This window comes from Engraulis encrasicolus, chromosome 21 (genome assembly GCF_034702125.1).
Source record: "Engraulis encrasicolus isolate BLACKSEA-1 chromosome 21, IST_EnEncr_1.0, whole genome shotgun sequence".
Taxonomy (NCBI): domain Eukaryota; kingdom Metazoa; phylum Chordata; class Actinopteri; order Clupeiformes; family Engraulidae; genus Engraulis; species Engraulis encrasicolus.
In genome coordinates, this window is record NC_085877.1 from 16807854 (window position 1) to 16830353 (window position 22500).

The following is a 22500-nucleotide window of genomic DNA, read 5'->3' on the forward strand; positions in this document are numbered from 1 at the left end:
CAATTATCCCTTCAAATTTTACTTTTCTTTTCTGAGTGACCATATTGATAATAATCCCATGTTGCTTCACACAATATTTCGATCTGAAAGACAGTATTGCAGCTACCTTAGCCCTCCTGTTATCCTCAGATTTAGGTTACATCCGTGATCCTTGGGGTCATTTTGAACCCAGCCACTTAAATGTCTACAAAATCAGTGAAGCAAAAACTTTTGCACCGATTTATGCCTCAGATATTTACTGTTGCTCTGTTGGGGACATAAAAAGCCCTTTAGATGAGTCCTAGCTGCCCCACACACAGCCCACACACCCAAAAACTAATCCATGACTAGGCGAAAATATGCAACAACTGCCCAAAAGTTGCCTTGAATTAGTTTTGGGCCTCATCCACATCATACATATTGTAAGTTATTAGAGCCCTAAATAAAGCAAAATGTTCTGTTCTAAATAACTTATGTTCATGTATTTTACATAATATAGACATATGGGAACATGAATTAGCAGAAGATGATATGTTTAATACACTTAAAATAATTTGGGGTCAAATTTACCCCAAGGAACACAGATGTAACCGAAACGTGTACAGCACTTAGGGACAGGGGCGTAACTACTCATTTCTGGGGGGGGTATGCAAGAACTATTTTGGTGCCCCCCCCCTCTAAAAAACAAACAAACCAAAAAGGTTTAATATCGTAATTCCTCGAATAGTGGCCGGGGTTACTATTAAATTATCATTTTTTTGACCAGGCTATTAATTGGGGTAGGCTAGGCAACTATTTGAGGGGGGCTCCTATTTTTTACGTTTTTTTTTGTTTTTTTTTAAACGATTGTCATTTGGTGGGGGAAAAAAAGCTTTATACCTTACATTTATTAATTGTTAATTCATATTTCGAGTCTTAGGCCTATTGCATACAATTTCATTTGCTTCTAATTCATGTCGTTAACAATGTAGGCTTACAACATGTGACGCCGTCTATGGGCACGTCTGTGATATAGCCTACCTCAGAACGTTTTATCGTCATGAGAGTGCCACAACATGTATTAAAAAGAACTAACAGATGCATGCACACATCCACGTGCCTGGACCGAGATGAATAGCGTAATGAAACTCTTGAAGCGCTTCTGTTCTTTGGACAGGCAAGCCCCATATAGTCTCTTGTGATTATTTAATTTCAAATAGATACGCATCTTTCGGGGCTCACGAATGTCAGAGCAGTTTGATGCAACAGCAGTTTGATGCAATTCTGTTTGATGGTGTGCGCAAAAATGGCCATTCTCCTTCACCGGGGCAATGTGGATGCGTGTCTCCCACTGCCCGTCAACTTCTAAAGACAATGTCTCGTGATAGTGGTGGAAAATGCAATGTCATCTCATAATCATCTCATATGCGATGTAATCTCAAAGCGTGCATGCGATTTCATCTTGGCCATTCAGAGATGACACCAGTTCGCTTTTTAAAATCTCTGCACCCTGTGCGCCGGGAAAGCAGTTTTTTTTTTTTTAAAGAAACCTGCTTCATCATTGGTGGGTAGGCTATGCAGTGACTTTACTGTTGGCCCAAGAGCCTCCCGTAACCACCTGTTCGGCGTGATATAGCGCAGTTGCAACAGTTGCAACCTCGCGCATGCAACTCCATTGAAACGTGGACTTCAGGTCTATTCTGAGCAATATGAACCAATCGAGTCGGCTTTGCTATTAAGCAAAATACTTCACTTATGTCTACTTTACTAAGATAAGATGTATTTTGTGTAGGCTAATATTTGGAGACATCACCTTTGTCATGAGCACTCTCTCTCCCTGGTAGCAACCTTAATTGCATTCAATTCTCTGCCACTCTGCTCACTCTCTCCCTACTCTGCCTAACGAGCTCCACCTGGCTCCGCCCTGCTCTGCTCTTGTTACCTGGCCAGCTGCACTGCATTTCCCACTCACCATCCTCACCTTGCCTCACTCTGTTCTAATTACTCTGCCAGCTGCACTGCATTTCCCCACTAACCTCTCCCAGTATATCAAGCCCTGTTTTTCAGCCAAGCCCTGTCAGATCGTCTTCAAACCCGGACCAGTAACCTGCCTGTCTACGCTCTGACTCCTGTCTGTGAACCCGATCCTTTCTTGACTGCCTCCCTGTTCTACTGCCCCGACTATCCCGACCTGCCTTCTGGATCTCGACTACTCTCCGATCTTCAGCCCCTCCGGTAACTCGATTCTGTCTCTCACCACGATTATTGCCCAGCCCTGGTCTGTACTACTGCCTGCCATTCATATTGCTGTTGTGTGTGTGTTCCCCCAGGTCTCCGACCACCAGACGAGCGAGCCCAGACGCTTCACCACCCTCAGCCCAATACGCCGCTCGATCACTGGGGGACACACACACTAGGCACTCTGGACTGGAAACCCCCGGACACTTGGTGACCCCCGGAGCCCAGGTAACCCACAGGACCCTGAAAAACCCCAGAGCCCCAAGCACCCCTGGAACCCCTGGCACTCCTAGCACCCCTGGAACCGGCACCTCCAAAGACCTCAAGATCCACTCACTCCTCTTCCCCCCTGAACCCTTCAATAAACAACTCTGAATTTGAACTTGCGCTCTTGGGTCGTCTTCTGTCCGTGACAACCTTGCCCTTTCTGCAAAGCGCTTTCGGGAAGCATCTCTCGCTCTCTCTCGCTCTCTCTCTCACACACACACACGCCAACTCGTCCAATTCTTCGCAAGACGTTATGTAAGGGTTAACGTTCGGCGAGAAGGTCGCTACCGTGGAATAGCAGCACGACAGAGAGAATCTTTAGACCCCGACGCGGAGCGGAGGGGTCTTGTTCTCTCTGAAGTGCTGCTATTCCACAAAGCGACCGACTCGCCGAAAGTTAACCCGCTTATTATATGGATATACTTAAATGATTCACACATGGCGGGGACATTTCTTTAGGCCTATTTAATGTGAAGTCTAGGCTATTATAGTTTTAATGTCAAAAGATTTGCTGCGCCGTTGTGGAACACCGCTAACAGCTAGGTAGCCAGGACAACAGGTGTTGTCTATCACAGCAGCTGATTAGAGTCTTGTTGAAAAGTCGCTTTAGCAGTGAAAAGTCGTGTTGCCATTGACAGTGGTCTGTTATAGACCAACCCGTCCGTTATCGAAAAATAACAGACGTGCGAACGTTGGGGAGCCCCGTTGAAATGAATGGAGCATTCGACCGATGACGTCACAACCATATAATAAGTTGTGTTTATGTCACATGGCTCGTCTTGTTGGATACAGGCAAACTTGCAAGCACCTTAAGTTTCGATTGTGCCGCTTGGAGAGGAGGCATTCCAACTGTTACAATTTAGGCTATTAAAGTAGTCATCGCCTACACACCTTCCGAAATTGTTTGAACTTTAACACGTTGTGCAAAATGCATCATTTAAAAACGCACCGGTTACTAAACGAGGCCGGCTACTAAACGGGGCCGGTGTCTATTTTTCCGATTTTTCACAACACCCGGTTACAAAACGAGGCCGTCTACTATTAGTAGCCCGGTTACAAATCGAGGAAATACGGGTAATTATTTGTTATGGGCTTGTGATTACGCCCCTTGTTAGACCCTTGCGACCCTTGAAATATGTATCTGTTTTTGAATCTAACAGTATTCTCCCTCTTTTACCCTCTCTTTTTGGCGCCCCCCTGCAAAGCATACGTCGCATATACTGTAGTTGCGCCCCTGCTTAGGGAAAACATTTTTGTACAAATTTCACTTTTTTCACATTCACCCCATATATTTAGGAAAAGTCATCAAAGATGAAGCAAAAGAATTATGTACTTCATGTATTTTTCAGACGTTAAACATTGAATGGGGTCAAATAGACCCCAAGGATGACAGGAGGGTTAAGGAAGGGAGCCTGAGCAAGGGAGCCAATCAGAGAGTGCGGAGTGGAAAGGCTGGACAAACGTAATCTTGCAGGATTTTTATAGACACAACTGACATGATTGGCTATGGGCTACATACATGATTAACGATACATTCATAACCCAGTAAACGGCCATGCTAAACCATGCGGCCATGCTAAACCAGGTAAATTGACCATGCTCATGAACATTGGCACAATCTTTTATGATTTGGTCCTACCAGGCCATTCGGGGAATTTAAAGATCAAGTATCCATTGTTTTAGTAGTGTATATCCTAAATTCATGCTGCCCATTAACAAATGTTATCTTTTTCATGAATATTTACTTTGTACCACCATCATCAATTTCATACCGTATTCATTATGACTTGGAAATTTACAATTTTAATATATGAATTGGCAATTACAAAAAATGTTCTACATTGGTCGGACCAATAAATATCAATATTTGGTAAATGTTCATTAAATGATCAAATTTGTAAATTGGCCAGCAAACAAATAAATGACTAATATTACACATTCAACTGCCAAGTAAAGGACTAAACATTTTACTAAAATCTTATTTAAAAGTGCAAGGGAGAAGGACAGTTTTGCTTCCCATACTCTACATTGTTAATATTACCCTGCTAATTATGTTCCCATGGAAGTTCTTGTGCATTCACAACATAGGTAAACACCTACCTCTCTTTCATTTTGCATTCAATTAATTAAATTCTCAACCCACCCCCCCCCTCTCTCTCTCTCTCTCACACACACACACAGTCTCCCCCTCTCTCAAGCACAGGTATTAATAAAGGAAAACAGACAACACACACTGACACAGAGTGTACATATAAAGACATAAAATCATGTACACACACACACACACACACACACACACACACAAACACACAAACACACACACCACACACACGAGCGCACGCGCACACACCAGGCCATAAAGTCTAGTGGCAGTCGCCCTATTTACAGCGCTGACTTCACAAACTGCCAGAGAGCAGGAGAGGAAAGGGGGGGGGGGGGCAAATGGCGAGAGAGAGAGAGAGACAGACAGACAGAGAGAGAGAGAGAGAGGGAGAGTGAAAGAGAGAGAGAGAGAGAGAGAGAGAGACTGGGAGAGGGGAGGTGCAAGAGGTATAGAGAAATGGATACAGTAAACAAATGAAGTCAGACTCTATTAGCGGAATGGAGGTCTAGCTGAGGACTTCTTGTGTGTGTGTGTGTCTCTGTGTGAGTGTTTGTGTGTGTGTGTGTGTGTGTCTCTGTGTGTGTGCATGCATGTGTGTGTGTGTGTGTGTGTGTGTGTCTGTGCGTGTGTGTCTGTGTGTGTGTGTGTGTGTGTGCGCGAATGTGATCTGGCAGCTTGCCCAAATGTCACCGCGGAGAAGGGGACCGACAACCAACCACCACTGCCACCCATTCCCCCGCCCACCCCAAAAACACACATACTATATGCCACACGCGCACACACACACACACACACACACGCACACGCACAAACACACACACACACACATACACACGCACACAAACACACACACACACACACACACAAACACACACGCAGACACACACACTCATGCAAACTCACACACACTCACTCACACACACGTGAACACACACACAAACAGACAGACACACACACACACACACACACACACACACACACACACACACACACACACACACACACACACACACACACCACAAGATTTGGGGGACTGACCACAAGTGCCACCCACCCAAACACACACAAATAGACCTATTACATTTTTTCAATTGCTAACAGATATTTACTGCACTAATACAATGCACTAATGCCTGAACTGGCCCAGACACGGCCCAGACACGTCCTTGATTGTATGTCACTTTGGCTAAAAGCGTCTGCCAAATGTAATGTAATGATATTTTCTGGAATCATGTCTCGAATTCAAAAAACAGCATACAAATCTGAATACTCACATACAATGGGCAAAGGCACACACTTCCCCTGTAAAATGATGAACTATTTTTCTAAAAAGGCAATTTTGTTTTCAAATGACACACAAGCGCTATCATTTGAATTGGCACTGGTGTGAACCTCATATGAACACTAATGTGCTTATGGTAAAAGACTAGGGCTCTAAATTAAAAAAAAAAAAAATCTTCACCAGCCAAAATGGCTAGTAGATATTAAACTTGCTAGCCAAACACACACTCACTAATGGGTAAAAGTGGCTATAAGTTTTTTTTTTTCTACCAGCAAAACTCAAATTTCACCAGCATTTGGCCGGTTGGCCGGTGTTAATTTACAGCCCTGTTAACACATTCACTACCAAGTCACTTAAAAATACTTTTTTTGCCTCCTATGCTTTAGCTCCCAAACCGAATTATTGGATTCTGAATCTACACATTCTAAAGCACATTCTGTGTAATTTTCGTAATAATGTGATGAACAGAACTGACATAGATCATGAAAACACCTACAAAGTCAAAACTCCCACAAAGTCAGGATCTGGATATTTCATCATCTGTGCATTTTATTACACACAGTATTTGAGTTTTATTATAGCAAATCAAACCACTTCCTGATCACGTTACGTCACGTCTCCATTTACTTCCTAGAGGATCAAAACATGTCCTGCGAGCTAGCCTGTTCCTAAACATATGATGGAAGGATAAGGAGTTTTGCTGTCATCAAGATAGGTGTAAAATGGAAGGTTGTAATGACAAACAGCATGCAACACAGCAGGAAGTAACCTAATTGTGGGTGAGTACTTTGGCACGTCTACTTTTATCTACAGAACGAAAACTGCCAGTCAAGTGACAATAGCTAGCTAGCATTTCAGATGATGTGGCTCTGAACAATAGCCTGACCAGGTGATTTTTGCATCTAAATAGTTTACTTGGAAGCTACTGGAGTTGTTCTTCGGGCGTGAAAATGCATTTAGACCCGCAATTTAAACTCGGAGAGTCAAAGAGCGCACCCGTGACAAAAAAAAAGCCTTTTTCTAAGTACGAATGTTGAAAAACGCTATTTTTACCTAAACCAGTGCTCACTTAAAGTGGAATAACTTTGGAATGGAATAAGCTAGAAACAACCCTTAAACATATACAGACAGCTGAGTTTTTGCGCTTGACATGTGTCTGTGGGTTGAAGACAAAATATTCGATGGCTGTTCAAAAAATGACAAAAAATGATGAAACTGGCTGGGAGTCTACAGCTAAAATTCCAAAAAAACGGCTGGTATTGAAAGTGTTAAAAAGACTATACTCAGCATGATCTACAGGAGGCCTTATTTTGTACAGTGTTTGACTTTCTACAGATGATATATCTGTGTAACTGTAAAAATACTGAAATATTGCTATTAGATTCAGAGTGCAAAGATGTGTGGCAACAACAAATATATACCTATATACAAATGGCCAGCTTACTGTAAAATATTTGGTAACCACATGAAAGTAATTTCTAGTAACACATTTTAGCATTCAACACCTCAAAGTTCTTTGTGAACTTACTTCTTCCACTGATCTAATTAATTAAAATTAAAGCCCACCTGGGAAACTCCAACGCCCATTGTCATTGTGCCACAGCACTCCACAGCACACTAGTGCTGCACACTGCACACAATGAAATTGCATTTTATGCCTCACCCGTGCAAGGGGGCAGCCCCCAATGGCGGCCCCAAGGGAGCTGTGCGGCAGGACGGTATCATGCTCCGGGTACCTCCCAACCTGGTGGGTCGGGAGTCGAACCGGCAACCTTTGGGCTACAAGTCTGACGCCCTAATCGCTCAACCATGATTTGCCTTTGTGATCTGTTAATCAGTGAACGGTAAGTATTTTGTATGTACCCTATGCCTGTGTGTGTGTGTGTGTGTGTGTGTGTGTGTGTGTGTGTGTGTGTGTGTGTGTGTGTGTGTGTGTGTGTGTGCATGTGTGTGTGCGATAGGGTCTGTGTGCATATATGTACATACATGTGTGAGTGTGTGTGTGTGTGCTTGTGTATTTGTGAGAGAGGGATATACTCCGTAGACATTCCAGTGTGTGTGTGTTTGTTTGTACATGTACGTGTGTGTGCATGATATGTGGTGTGTGTGTGTGTGTGTGTGTGTGTGTGTGCCTGCGTGCTTGTGCGCACGCGCCTGCATGTGATCGTGTGTGTGTGTGTGGGGTTTTTTTTGTGTGAGTGTGTGTGTGCATGAGTATGTGAGAAAAAAGGGGTGGGCTCGGTAAACCTGACTGGGTCTGTTTGTGTGTGTGTGTGTGTGTGTGTGTGTGTGTGTGTGTGTGTGTGTGTGTGTGTGTGTGTGTGCGTGTGCGTGTGTGTGCGTGTGTGTGCGCATGTGTGTGCATGTGTGTGTGTGCGTGTTGACTGCCACAGACTTCATCTCCACATTTGCATATTCACGGCTCAATTTGCACTTGCATATGCAAATGCATGCAAACACACACACACACACACACACACACACACACACACACACACACACACACACACACACACACACACACACACACACACACACACACACACACATATGCAAATGTATGCAAACATCGTTTCAGAACGTTTCAAAAATAGCAACCGGGCTGCATTCAAAACGACATCCCACTCCTTAATAGCTTGCAACTGCTTAGGAAAAAAGAAAAGCAAAAAAAAACAATTAATAAAAAAGAAGCATGAAGCTGGAAATTCGGAAAGACCGAAGTGTAGGAAAAATATGTGTATTTTGGCAAAAATAACTTTGCACATTTGGTTTGGCTGAGAGAGATTTAACCCTTTCATGCAGATAATTTACTAAAAGCTTATTAGGCTTGTGATGTAGCCAAGTTTTTACAGCATTTTACAGTTTTTACAGCACGAGTCGGATGGTAGGTGATCCCATCTTCACCAAGGAGCTAAAGTATATTGTTGCTTTCAGACATCAGGCTTGTAAAGTTTTTATTTTACGATTTCTATTGTTTTCATTTTAAATATGTTTATGTATTTAAGATTGCATCTACAAAACATACACACACACTCCCACAGGTTAATATTTAAAACATTTCAGACATCAGGCTTTTTTTTCCCATTTCACGATTTCCTATGATTAAATCTACACAACACACAAATACACTCTTACAGGTTCCTATTAAAACATTTCAGACATCAGGCTTGTATGGATGTTCATTTTACAATTTCTAATGATTGCATCTACATAACACTCACACAACATTCCCACAGACTGCTGTTACTGTAAATGAATGCCTTTATGGCAAGTGATTCAGGACAAAAACAGAAAGGAGAGGAGGAAACAGGAGATGTATACTGTGAAATACAGTATGAGTATGTAGCACAACATTCTGCTGTATGGTCCACAATAACCCTCCCGGTATGTGAAGAGAGAGAGATAGAGAGATAGAGAGAGAGAGAGAGAGAGAGAGAGAGAGAGAGAGAGAGAGAGAGAGAGAGAGACTGCTTGCGTGTATGTGGGTTTGAGCATGTGCACGTGCATGTGTTTGTGTAGCGATGTAGAGTGTGATGGTAACTTTAGACCAATATACAATCAGCCTTGCCTTGAACATCAGGCTAAGAATCTGATACTCAGACACACTGTGGCCTTTCTCATTAATTCTAGATAGCTTCTAGCATTACCATAGCTGTGTTCATTAGCCACACACGTTCCACAAGTTATTCTATGTATATATCTGAAAATCCCACATCTTACCATATTCCTTCTATTCTGTTTTGTTAGGCAACAGAAACCATATACTTAGCTGGTGATGACTAGAAAGCAACCTTTTTTCTACATGATGTTATGCTGAAACTCAGGAGCTCTCTCTCTCTCTCTCTCTCTCTCTCTCTCTCTCTCTCTCTCTCTCTCTCTCTCTCTCTCTTGCGTGCTATACAGCGCCCCCTGCTCTATTCTTCTTTCCTTCACTCATCGTCTCGTCTTGCCTTCTTCATATTTCACACGCCTTCATTATTTAATGCATTCTTCCACAGCTTTTGTGTAAGGACTGCCCATGTGTTCCGGTCCACCTTGCACTATGGCTACCTCTTGTATTTGGCTACCTCTTGCTATATAGGTGCTCTACAGTACTTGCTATAAATATGCTACTATATAGCTATTATTTGTGTTTGTTGTATAGCTACTATATCCATGATTCAAATAGACATGTCAGTACATGACACCAGTGCTGGGAGTAACGGAGCCTCATTTTGAGTAACGGAATAATTACTTGATTACTTTATCCATAACTGTAACGCTGTTGTCGTTAGTCGGGAGGTAACGCTGCACAATTTTATGAATTGCAGTGCCAGTGTGCACTGCAGCTGACAAAATCAAGGAGCAAATGGCAGGTCCGCATAAATTTGTACCAAGCCGGCTTTTAATATGCTCACATTCGCCCTTTGCTTGCATGAGAACAAAATAGCTGAACGTGATTTGCTAAAAAGTCTTAAGTGGGCGGAGTGTCGGCTATCTTGCTTCCACGCGCGTAAACACAAGTCATTCTACACACAGCGCAGGGAGCGCATAAAGTAGCCTACAGAAGATACAACGGCAGTAAAGTTGCGAGCTTGCATGTTCCAACGGTAAATACCGGAATTAGAGATGTCCGATAATATCGGCCCACATATATTATCGGCCCGATAATAGCATAAAATGTAATATCGGTCAATATCGGTATCGGATTTTTGACCTATCAAAACCGATATGATAATGCTTGAATTACTCTACACTTTTCTCCTTAATTATTTTTCTATTTTGCACAGACGATGTTAATATTTGGAAAGCTTTGTTGCATTCGAGAATGCATCTAGTGGGGCATTACAATAAAATTAAGCATATTTTGTTCTACAACAGCAGATTTGTAATGTTACCTAAAATTTGTTATGAGGAAAAATAAACCACATATATCGGCATCGGTATCGGCCGATATCGGAATCGAAAATTTAGAGTTGGACAATATCGGCATATCGGATATCGGCAAAAAAGCCAATATCGGACATCTCTAACCGGAATCATTTTGCGCTAGTTGCAGTCAAATGCAATAATGTTTATATCCAATGTATACAGTGCATTGGAAACAAAATGATGTCCGTAACGAGCGGCTCTAATTTCACTAAGCACCTCTCAACTTCGCATTGTGCACCCCCGTGCAGCTAGTTTCAGCTGTAGCGAAGGGGGAGACAGAGGCAAGCCAAACCTGATTTCTCAGGACACGAGTGAGCTCAACAAAATAATCGCCAGGTATGTGGTTGAAAACATGTCTACCCTACCCACTGTGGGGTTGGAGTTGTTAAGGGCTCTTGTTGCAAAAAAAAAAAAAGTCCATCTCGTGGAAGAGAAATGAGTACATCCCTAAAAACTGGATTAACATTCATCACTGATAATAACCTAGGTCATAAAGATATTTGATAGCAGCATCTTCAGCAAAAATAACATCACAACCAAAATAACATCACAGAACAAGGAAAACCCCATTTAAATTAAAGTACTAACGTCAGTTCTGGCCAGGCCATGGTAGTCAAGAAGCTTGCTGCCCTCCCCTTCATCTAATTAATTCCTAATTGATCCAGGTGCATTCTCTCAGCTGATAATCTTTCTTCCCTAGCGATTGGCCACACGGCTTCGGCACGCCTTTTAAATTCTATCCACTTCCTCTCAACTGTATGCTGCTCGGTTTTTGCTACCCACCACCTCCCCTGCTCCACCTTGTCGTGTATGATGTGACATGTTCTCTTGTCACGTCGCTTGGCTCTGTTCATGGGGGTTATCTCTCGCCCTGTCCTGCTGGGGTGAGAATTCCCTAAACTGCTGCTGCCCCCTGACTAAATGCTTTTCCATGCTGCTCATGGAAATAGGGGGGTTCCTCCGAACAGAGCTATACCGCCAAATGTAATTCATAATTTCAATAAAAGAAATTGCATTTATATTCTTCTCTTGTGTTTCTTGACTGAAATGGTTCTGACAGAACTGTTCTTTCGTCGACATTTTAAGCAATTTTTTTTTTCTGGTAACTAGTTACTTTTATGATGAAGTAACGCAGTTACTAACACAATTATTTTTTGGAGAAGTAACTGATACTTGTAATTAGTTACTTTTTCAAAGTAACTTTCCCAGCACTGCATGACACTGCCTTATGCTCACTACTTATGCTTTGGTATTATGCTTGGCCCATTAAGCCCAGATTATAGTTCAGCAACGGCGCCCATTGGTTCTGGTCGCTAACCACTGTTGATGTTATAGATCTGCGCACGAGGTCTCATGTCGTTAGCCACATTTGGCTACATAGCTACAAGGCTACAGTACAATAATCAGACTGCGGGCATTGTGCCGCGAGTGCTTAACTGATGTATTGTTTGTTTGTTACTTACTGAATCAGTCATTATAGCTTCATTTATTTACACACACTAGTCAGAAAGCATTCGTATTTCACAGAATTTTGACAGTTTTGCTCTCGTAAACTACCGGAGAACTGTGCTGCCACGAGAACGAGGAAGTAGCGAGACGACCAATCACAGCGCCTTTTCTCTGCGACCTTCGCAACCGTCTGACACGTAGTCAGGATTTTCTTGAGGCACGCGACGACGGTTGCAGAGCCTATGCACGGGGGGCGTGGTCGTGCGCAGACGATTGCACAGGCTCTGCAACCGTCAGCGCCAATAAGTATAAATTGGCCTTTACTCTACAGTGGTTCGCAAAGTGGTACAGTATTGAGCAATAGCTATTAATATATATGTATATATAGGCTATTAATTAACCACATGCATTACAATTTCCGTAGCTGACGCCCTAATTCTTATCTTTGTGTACATGAATCCAGCAGACCCACTACTACCCCCTTGAGGCCCCCCAGTGATTCCTGGTCCCCACTTTGAAAACCACAGGCCTTAGTAAGGGGATATTTTTGAAATTGAAATGATGTGCTGCTCATGTGGTGGCACAGTCCCCTCACCCCTGCCTCTCTGGCCTTCTGCCCATTGACTCCTGGTCTCCTGCTGGAGTTAATCAGGTGAGGCTGAGTGGGTGAAGGTTGAAGGCAGAGGGCGGAGGTGGGAGGGGGGCTAGGTGAGATGGGCTAGGTAGAGAGGGGGCAGTGTTGAGTGGGGATAGAGAGGGGGCAGTGTTTTTTGGGTGAGTGCACACTCCAGGAGGGTGTGTGTTTGGGATTTTTAACACTTTGCATACCAGGAATGTAATTTTACGCATTTATTCCCCATACGTTGAATGCCAGCACCCTTGTATGTGATTTTGGTAACTCTGTGACAAACAGAACTGACAAAGATAATGATAAAAAACAGTCACTCACTATGTTTCCTCTTGGTATTTTATCACAAGTTATTACAGCATCATGTCAAAGAATTAAATCATGCACTTCCTGATCAGGTCACGTCAGGTTTCGTGGGGTAATCAAAACATTGCTGGGACATACGGAATAACTTGGAGACTTTGCTGGCATGAATTTCAAAAAAGTTTGATTCCACTGTTGGCAGTACAATCCCGCACACTGGTAGCCTGATAATCATCTCTTCGAGACTTGGTCTGACCAAGAGCATAACAATTAACATTTCCCAAAGGCATTTCCCAATTGGCCTCCCTTGGTTTGCTAATGATTGTTTGCTTCCAACAAAGTGGGAGGAGTTCCCGTATTTGCGGGAACTCAAAGTAGGCTGCATTGCTCTTGACCTGACTGGTAGCAACGCTGAAGCTGTTGCGTCACTAGGAGGGCCACGGCCTGGCTAGCACCGGTGCCTATGTCCACAGAACTGGTGTGAGGAGGACCTCACTATGTATATGATGTGTGCGCCAGCGTGTGGGGGTAACTGTAATTGTCGGAACCAATAGTGCTCTGCAGTGTTGTCAGAACTGGCGTCCAGAGGCCCTGAGTCAATTTATTCTACTCACATAAGAGATTAGCACCTTGTCAGAAGATATGGCTGTAAAAATGAGTACAGTATTGATCCAGGTGTTTTTTTTAATCCAAATAGTTAACTTGGAAGAAATTGGATTTCTTCCTGGGGCATGACAACACCTTTAGTTCCTCAATTTGAATTCAGAGAGTTGAACTAAGGATATGTAACAAAAAAAGATATGGGATCTACTGCGTAAAGTTCTATCAGGAAGATTCGCCAGCTGGCAATAATACCTTCATTAAACAATCAGACTCCCTCTCCAATTGGCATCCCTCACTTCAGCGTCCTGTCAATCATCGAATCAACACACGCATTTGGGATTCTCCCTCTATGTCCCTAATTCATCCTTTCTTTCAGCCAATAGATCGTCGTTGCGGTTTTAAAAAAATATCCTGTCTCAAACTGTTCTCTGCTTCTAGCTTAAGCCGACTCAGACGCCACCTTCACGCATCCTACCACTGTCATCAGTTGGTTCCCATCTGAAAGGGGCAGGCTACGCCCACCTCCATCTCGGATAGGTGGACCTGCGCTCCTACCACGGAATTCGACGAAAAGATGGGAGCCTACGCCGAAGAGATTCATACATCGCATAACTCATGTCAATCATTGTCAAATAAACGTCAATAACGGTTTCTCTTGCCTCTCGAGTCTGTATGGTAGAACTAAACTAACCCTTGCTTAGCTTGGGTGTGGTGGCACTCTACAGCCAAAATGTCAAAATGCCAGCTCTGCATTCAATGCGTTAAAAAAGGGGTTGTGGTGGGTTGTGCATTTGGGAATCTTAAGGAAGGGTTGTAATGGGGTTCGAGATGATGAAGAGAGGGTGTGTGGATTGCGAGTTTGGGAGCGTGTGTGGGGTATGTTTGGGCTTTTTAAGGGAGGGTGCTGGGGTTTGGGATTTGGGTGTGTTGGATGTGTGTTTGGGGTCAGAGTAAAGAGGAGGAGGGGAAGCAGGAGTAATCTGGTCCCCTGACTCACAGGCTTTGCTCATTACTCAGTGTGTGTGTGTGTGTGTGTGTGTGTGTGTGTGTGTGTGTGTGTGTGTGTGTGTGTGTGTGTGTGTGTGTGTGTGTGTGTGTGTGTGTGTGTGTGTGTGTGCTGCATGAGTGTGTTTGTGCATGTATGTATGCATTTGTGAAGAGAGGGAGAGAGAGAAGTGTAGGGAGTGTGAGGCAGAGAGAGAGAGAGAGAGAGAGAGAGAGAGAAGCAGAGAGAGAGATAATTTGTGTGAGGGGAGACAGAGGGAGGGAGATAGAAAGAGAGAGACAGAGAGAGAGAGAGAGAGAGAGAGAGAGAGAGAGAGAGAGGCTTGTGGGAGTGTGAGGGTCTCTCAGGGCGGTGTGTGTGTGGTGTTATCGGCTCCTCCCGTTCCCCTCCCAGAGATAAACGGCTCCACGTGGAGAGCTAATCCTCCTATCAAACTGTTTATTTCCTCCCTCTCTGCCCTCAACCCCTCTCTCCCTCCTTCTCTCCCTCCCTCTTTTCATCCCCCTATTCCCTCTCTCCTTCCCTCCGTCTCTCCTCCCCTCACTCTGTTTATTTCCTCAGTCCCACTCCGTAGTCCTCCCTTTCTTCATCCTTCTCCTCTCTGTCTCTCTCCTCTCCTCTCAGACCTCTCCTACTCTCCTTCTCTTCATCCCTCTCTCAAAACTCTCATTCATCCTTTGCTCTCTTCCTCAAATCAAACTGTTTATTTCTTGCCTCTCCTCCCTCCACTCCCCCAACGCTCGTCTTCCATCCCTCTTCCGCAGTTCATCTCCCAATAATCTCTTCCCTCAACCTTTTTCGTTCCCTCCTTCTCTTTCCTCTGTCCATCTCTCCTTCCCACCATCTCCTCATCCCTCATTTCTTTTCTATTTCTCCATCCCTGCCTCTCTCCCCACCGCCCCTCTGTCTTCCCTTTCTGGTTCATGCACTGACTCTTTCAGTCTCGTTCTTTCTTCTTTCTCTATATCTCACTCTCTCTCTCTTTACCCCTCTCCCACTATTTCTCTCTGCGTCCCCTTCTTTGCTGCCCTCTCCTTTTGACTGCCACTCCCCCTCCCTCCATCCTCATCCTCATGGACTCCATGACTTTCTCTCCTCTCTCCCTCCTCTTTCTTGCACCTGATCTGTCCATCTCGCTGTCTGTACCGAACTCCATCTCCAGTCACAGTTCTTTCTTTCAATCCCTCTATGCACGACTTAAAGCCTTTTGCTACCTAATATATCTCTCTGTGTCCGAGCTAACTCCAATAATGTGGTTTATGTTTGCAATGCGTGCACGCGCGTGTGTGTGTGTGTGTGTGTGTGTGTGTGTGTGTGTGTGTGTGTGTGTGTGTGTGTGTGTGTGTGTGTGTGAGTGTGTGTGCATGGTTGCGTGTGACTGTGTGTTCGCATGCACACACACACACACCTCCTGTGTGGGTCTTGTTAAGGCTGTGGACTGTATGTACAAAGCCTGTTCTCCGCGCCGTGTTAATTTTACGAGGCTGAACCTCGCAGTAAAGTAAAGCCCCGACTAATGAGAGGGAGACTGCAGGCTTGGACACACACACACACACACGCACACAAGCACACACACACACACACACACACACACACACACACACACACACACACACACACACACACACACACACGCACAAACACACACACACACACACACACACACACACACACACACACACACACACACACACACACACACACAAGCACAAGCACACAGACACACAGAGTACACAGAGTGGAGTGTTCCAGCTCGTGTACAGTTGGCCCTCACACACACACACACACACACACACACACACACACACACACACACACACACACACACACACACACACACACACACACACACACACACACACACGGACGCACACACACATCCACACACGCCTGCTTGCACACGCACACACGCACACACACATATTTAGCCCATGAGAGAACACCCCCATGACATTTTCATTATTATCAGAATTCGTTAGGTTCAGCCATATTGCAAGCACATTGTTAGGGTTAGGATTAAGAATGTATTTAGTATTAGTAGCAGTAATAGTAGTAGTATCAGAAGCAGCAGTAGAAGACGTAATAGTAATAAAGTATAGTCGTTTTATTCCATTGTATTCTAACCCATACAAGATCTCCTCTCCAAATCATCAATGCTGCAGACAGGAACCAGCCAAACCACATACGTACAGGCCAAGACGACTGCTTCAAAAGTTGCACTGGTAACCCTTGGTAACACACATACGCATGCACACAGTTAGAACCAGCTGTGGAAATAAGGGTGATTCCCACACGCGCAAAAAAACACACGCACACAGACAGACACACAGACACACACAGACACACACACACACGCATGCACACAGTTAGAACCAGCTGTGGAAATAAGGGTGATTCCCACACACGCAAAAAACACACACACACACACACTCTGACATGTTTTGGCAGGGCAGGGCAGGGCAAGGTGTGTCACAGTGGCACAGAGTAATAGCAGCACAATTATATTGAATCAGTCCAACACAAAGGCGGCCTTATCCCCAATTTTTAGGGGAAATTATTCTGCACCTGTGTGTGTGTGTGTGTGTGTGTGTGTGTGTGTGTGTGTGTGTGTGTGTGTGTGTGTGTGTGTGTGTGTGTGTGTGTGTGTGTGTGTGTGTGTGTGTGTGTGTGTGTGTGTGTGTGTGTGTGTGTGTGTGTGTGTGTGTGTGTGTGTGTGTGTGTGTATGTGCGTGCGTGTGCCGGTGTGTGTGTGTCGGTGTCTGTGTGTGTGTGTGTGTGTGTGTGTGTGTGTGTGTGTGTGTGTGTGTGTGTGTGTGTGTGTGTGTGTGTGTGTGTGTGTGTGCACCTGTGTGAACACTTAGCCACTTATCAGCCCAACATGTTGTTAGAAGTTCTAACTCTGACTTTATTTGGTAACAACAGCCTGTTTTTGTTTTGTCTGTCTCTCTGTGGCAGTAATCCTATCCGAGTGTCATATTACATAAAGTGGCCGTCAGTAATTCTGGGATTTTGGAAGTTGTACATAAATTGTCAGAACACCTTAAGTGGAAAACGGCTATATCTTTAGTCACCAAATGCATGAGATTCCTAATTGTCACCAAATAGTCATCAAATGCATGAGATTTAGCCAAAAAATAGAATAATAATAAAAAAAATCCTGTCCCTACACCCAACATCTCTGAACGTTCAAGGAATAACTAAAACAAGTCGCCAACTTCCACTTTAACCTGAGGTGTTCATGCTTTGATATGCCCCATGTATTCACATTAGGCCTATTCTGTTTTTTTCTGCAGGCAGAATTGTCTCACAAACCTTAGAGTAGCATAGGTTAGACCAGGGTCTTGGGGGACCAAAATAGGACAGACGTTTAGTCAGGAATCGCTCCCATAATTGCACCTCAAACTACAATTTTTTTAAATGCTAATCGTCTGAAATCGTAAGGCATTATCCGGTTATATGTAGGAACAGGGTTTTTTGTTACTTATTGTGTAACTGTGTTTCACCCATAGTAGTACATGGGTCTGAAGCACTTTCCAGTGACACATTGTAACACACCCTTTCACTGACCCCACTTTCAATGTGCTGTGGACTCCCTTAGAGGGCCCCAGAGCCCCACGTTGAGAAGTACTGGGTTAGACACAATCAGCTTTATACCAGATTGGGGTGGGGTGGGTCGGTGAGGGGTGGTCGTGGTTGAGTTGGTTGGTCTGGTGTGCGTTGGGTTTGGATCTGGGTCAGAAAATGGCCACTGCCTCTTTAAGGAGGGTTTAAGTGATCAAAATTTCATGCAAGGTTGCCATTGGTGGTATAATGTTACGCTTTAAGACGTGCCTAATGGTTGCCATGTGTTGCAGGCTCAGTTTTGGCGAGAAGGGGGGTTTGAGCTGGGGTTTAGGGTTGTGGGGGGATCTTAGGGGGGGTTGACTTGGATGGGGAAGGGGGAGAGAGGGGTGGATGGAGTGGGGGGGTTGATGTTGAATCGAGTGGTTGTCATGGGGGCTGGAGGTCCTGAGAATGGGACATGGTGTGTGTGTGTGTGTGTGTGTGTGTGTGTGTGTGTGTGTGTGTGTGTGTGTGTGTGTGTGTGTGTGTGTGTGTGTGTGTGTGTGTGTGTGTGTGTGTGTGTGTGTGTGTGTGTGTGCGTGCGTGCGTGCGTTCGTGCGTGCGTGTGTGTGATTGTGTGCATGTTTGTCTGCAAGTTTGAGAGAATGTGTGTGTCTGCACACATATATGCATGTCTCTGTATGTCTGTCTGTGTTCGTGAATACATGTGTGTGACTGTGAACGTGTGTGAGTGTGTGTCTATTTTGCATGTATATGTGCACATGTGTGTCTGTGTATGTATATGTGTATGTGTATGTCTGAGAGAGGAAGCGTGAAGAGAGCTGAGCAGTAGAGAGAGAGAGAGAGAGAGAGAGAGAGAGAGAGAGAGAGAGAGAGAGAGAGAGAGAGAGAGAGAGAGAGAGAGAGAGAGAGAGAGAGCGCACTCTCACGGCATGGAGAGGAGAGGAGAGGCAGTGAAGAGGCCAGGCCAGCCATATGAGATTACAGCATGCCTAAGAAATGTCTAGTCGGGGAAAGTTTGTGTATTTTGGGACGCACTCCAAGTTTTCCACAGACAGCTTTTCATTTTTTCTATCCTTTCTCTCTCTCTCTCTCTCTCTCTCTCTCTCTCTCTCTCTCTCTCTCTCTCTCTCTCTCTCTCTCTCTCTCTCTCTCTCTCTCTCTCTCTCTCAATCTATCTATCTCTCTCTCAAAATTCTCTTTCTCTCTTTCATTCTCTCTCTTTTGTTGTCTCTCTCTCCAAACTCTCTCTCTTTCTCTCTGTATGTATCTCTGTTCCGTTCTTCTCTTTTCAATTCTCTCATCCACTCTTTTTCTCTGTCCCTTTTTTATTCGTTCTTTCATTCTATCTTTCTTTGTGGTTTGGACTAATTGCAAAAGTATAAGGACTCTTAAGTCAATATTAGAAACTTTTTTTTCCCTTTTGTGCTTGTCTTTTTTTTCCTCACCCTCTTGCCGTCCAATCATCCGCCCCTGTGGTGCATGGTGTATTTTTAATAAGAAGAATAACATGTATGTATATTTTTTAAAGCATATACATTCCGGCCCCACTTTTTTTAAAGTTTAATTAAAACGGCCTGTGGATTCATATGCACAAGCCAAAGTTTCCAGGTTGGATTTTGACGGACGGACAAACGGAACCGTTTCCATGGGTGACCATTTCCTCCAGGCATGGATTTCATACAAACACACACACATGCATGCACGCACGCACGCATGCACGCACGCACGCACGCACATACATACACCTACACAAATACAGCCATGTGCACATGCAAACACACACAGACGTACACACACCTATGCACACATACAGACATACTCGCGCGCGCACACACACACACACACACACACACACACACACACACACACACACACACACACACACACACACACACACACACACACACACACACACACACACACACACACACACACACACACACACAGAGTATTCTGACACATACACAGCCAGCCACCTCTACTGAAAGTTGAAATGGAGTCACATCCCTGCTGTTTGGATAAACCCCATGTGTAAGGTTCACATCAGATAGCTATGGCAGAGCCCGTATGTTTAGCCTGGGCCCACACCAACTCTGCGCTCCAACTCTCCAAGCTTCCAAGCTCTAGGAACCTCCAAAGGAGGAAAGCCGACAGGACTGTGAGTTGGGCAAGGGGGTGAGTTGTCCTGGGGGCCAGAGTGAGATTGGGGAGCCAAGGGGTGCATTTCTCGAAAGCACAGTCGCTAACTCTGTTAGCTACTTTGATAGTCGCATTGCAATTTCCCATTGGCAACTGCCCAAGTTGCTAACTGGCTAACAACTACATTTTCGAGAAATGCACAGTGGTGGCCGATTAAAATGTTGCAATGCTTTTCTAGTTGGTATTACTGTCTAAGTGTTGAACTGAGTACCACTGTATTAGCTGTGAACCTGCACATAGAGAAAGAGAGAGAGAGAGAGAGAGAGAGAGAGAGAGAGAGAGAGAGAGAGAGAGTTGGCTCAAATGCAGCTCCTTCCTTTGGAGGACTAAAGCCTGCCATCAAGCGCGGAGCTACACGTAGTTGGAGCTATACGTAGAAGGCAAGCAGGGCATTTGCCACTGGGCCCAGGGCCCTCCCGTGGTGGTGATGTGGGCCCCATTATGATCTAGGTAGGCTGAATGAGCGGCCCTCAGTGTTTTGCCCTGGGGCCCTGTGTGTTTAATTGTTCCGCCACTGCCTGCCCTGACATGTTATATGTTTAATAAATATATATATCCATATGCTATCTGGCAATATCTTTCTCACTCTCCTGTGTAAACACAAAAACTAATCATGCATATGGGCCAATGGAGTATGCCGATGTGTGTGTGTGCGTGTGTGCGCGCGTGTGTGTGTGTGTGTGTGTGTGTGTGTGTGTGTGTGTGCATGCGTGCATGTGTGTGTGTGTGTGTGTGTGTGTGTGTGTGTGTGTGTGTGTGTGTGTGTGTGTGTGTGTGTGTGTGTGTGTCATGAGCAGAGGCCCCCTGAATCTGATCTGAGATCAGTGCGATAGTGTTCAAAGAGGCCCTCGAGAGACAGAGACAGACGCATGTGTGTGTGTGTGTGTGTGTGTGTGTGTGTGTGTGTGTGTGTGTGTGTGTGTGTGTGTGTGTGTGTGTGTGTGTGTGTGTGTGTGTGTGTGTGTGTGTGTGTGTGTGACTATGTGTGTGTGTAGCGAGCAGAGGCCAGAGACAGAGAGCACCTGAGACACAGGCAGCCGCGCAATGGGGCTATTGACGTCTAGAGTGAACCAAGCAAGAATGTGTGTGTGTTTATATGTGTGTGTGTGTGCATGCTTATGCGTGTGTGCATATGTATGCATATGTGTAAGTGTACAAAGGATCTGAATGTGAATGTGGGAACCTGTGTAAAAGAGGTAAAAGAGCTGAGAGATAGATGGAGAGAGAGAGAGAGTAAGTGAGAGAAACAGTGAGAGAGACAGCGAGCGAGAGAGAATAGCAGGTGAAACCGTACCTAGGACCACAAGGACATCCGCGGGCGACTTTGAAACTCGACCTGGGTCACATACACTTCAACTAAATCACGCCTGTCACCTCACCTGTGCAAAGGGCTGGGCTGGGACCAAAAAAATAGCTCGGGCATTATTGGCATAGAACAGCCTCTCAGTCCTCACACAGCTACACTGATTTCCTTCGATATTATGATCGGCTCAGTTCATATTAATAATGAACAAATGTTCCACTCCATCTTAAGTGGGCTGCTGGGTATGCTAAGAAGCTGGTTCAGGAGTAAACCAGGTTAAGTTAACCTTGTGGTAGAGGTAAGTATATCATCTAGAAGAGCCTGGAGTCCTCATTTTCTATGATGTCTGCAGGTATATCTAGAGGGTTTACCACTTCCTGTCGGTGAACTAAGCCTGCTTTATCCCTTGACCATGTTCTTAGTATACCCCCCTCCCCCTGGTCTATAGGGTGAAAAACAACAACAACAACAACAACAACATCAACAGCAGCAGCAGCAGCAGCAGCAGCAGTGGCAGCAGAAGCAGCGCCCCCTGAGGACTGTAGGCCCACCGGGAGAATGACATCTATGCCTAATTAGCAGTCCACCCCTGCCTGCGCACGTGAGAAGATGACTCCTCTGGTCACATTCGGGAAGAGGTGGCCCCTTTTTCAGGTAGCCAGGCAGCCTACAGTCCTGAAAG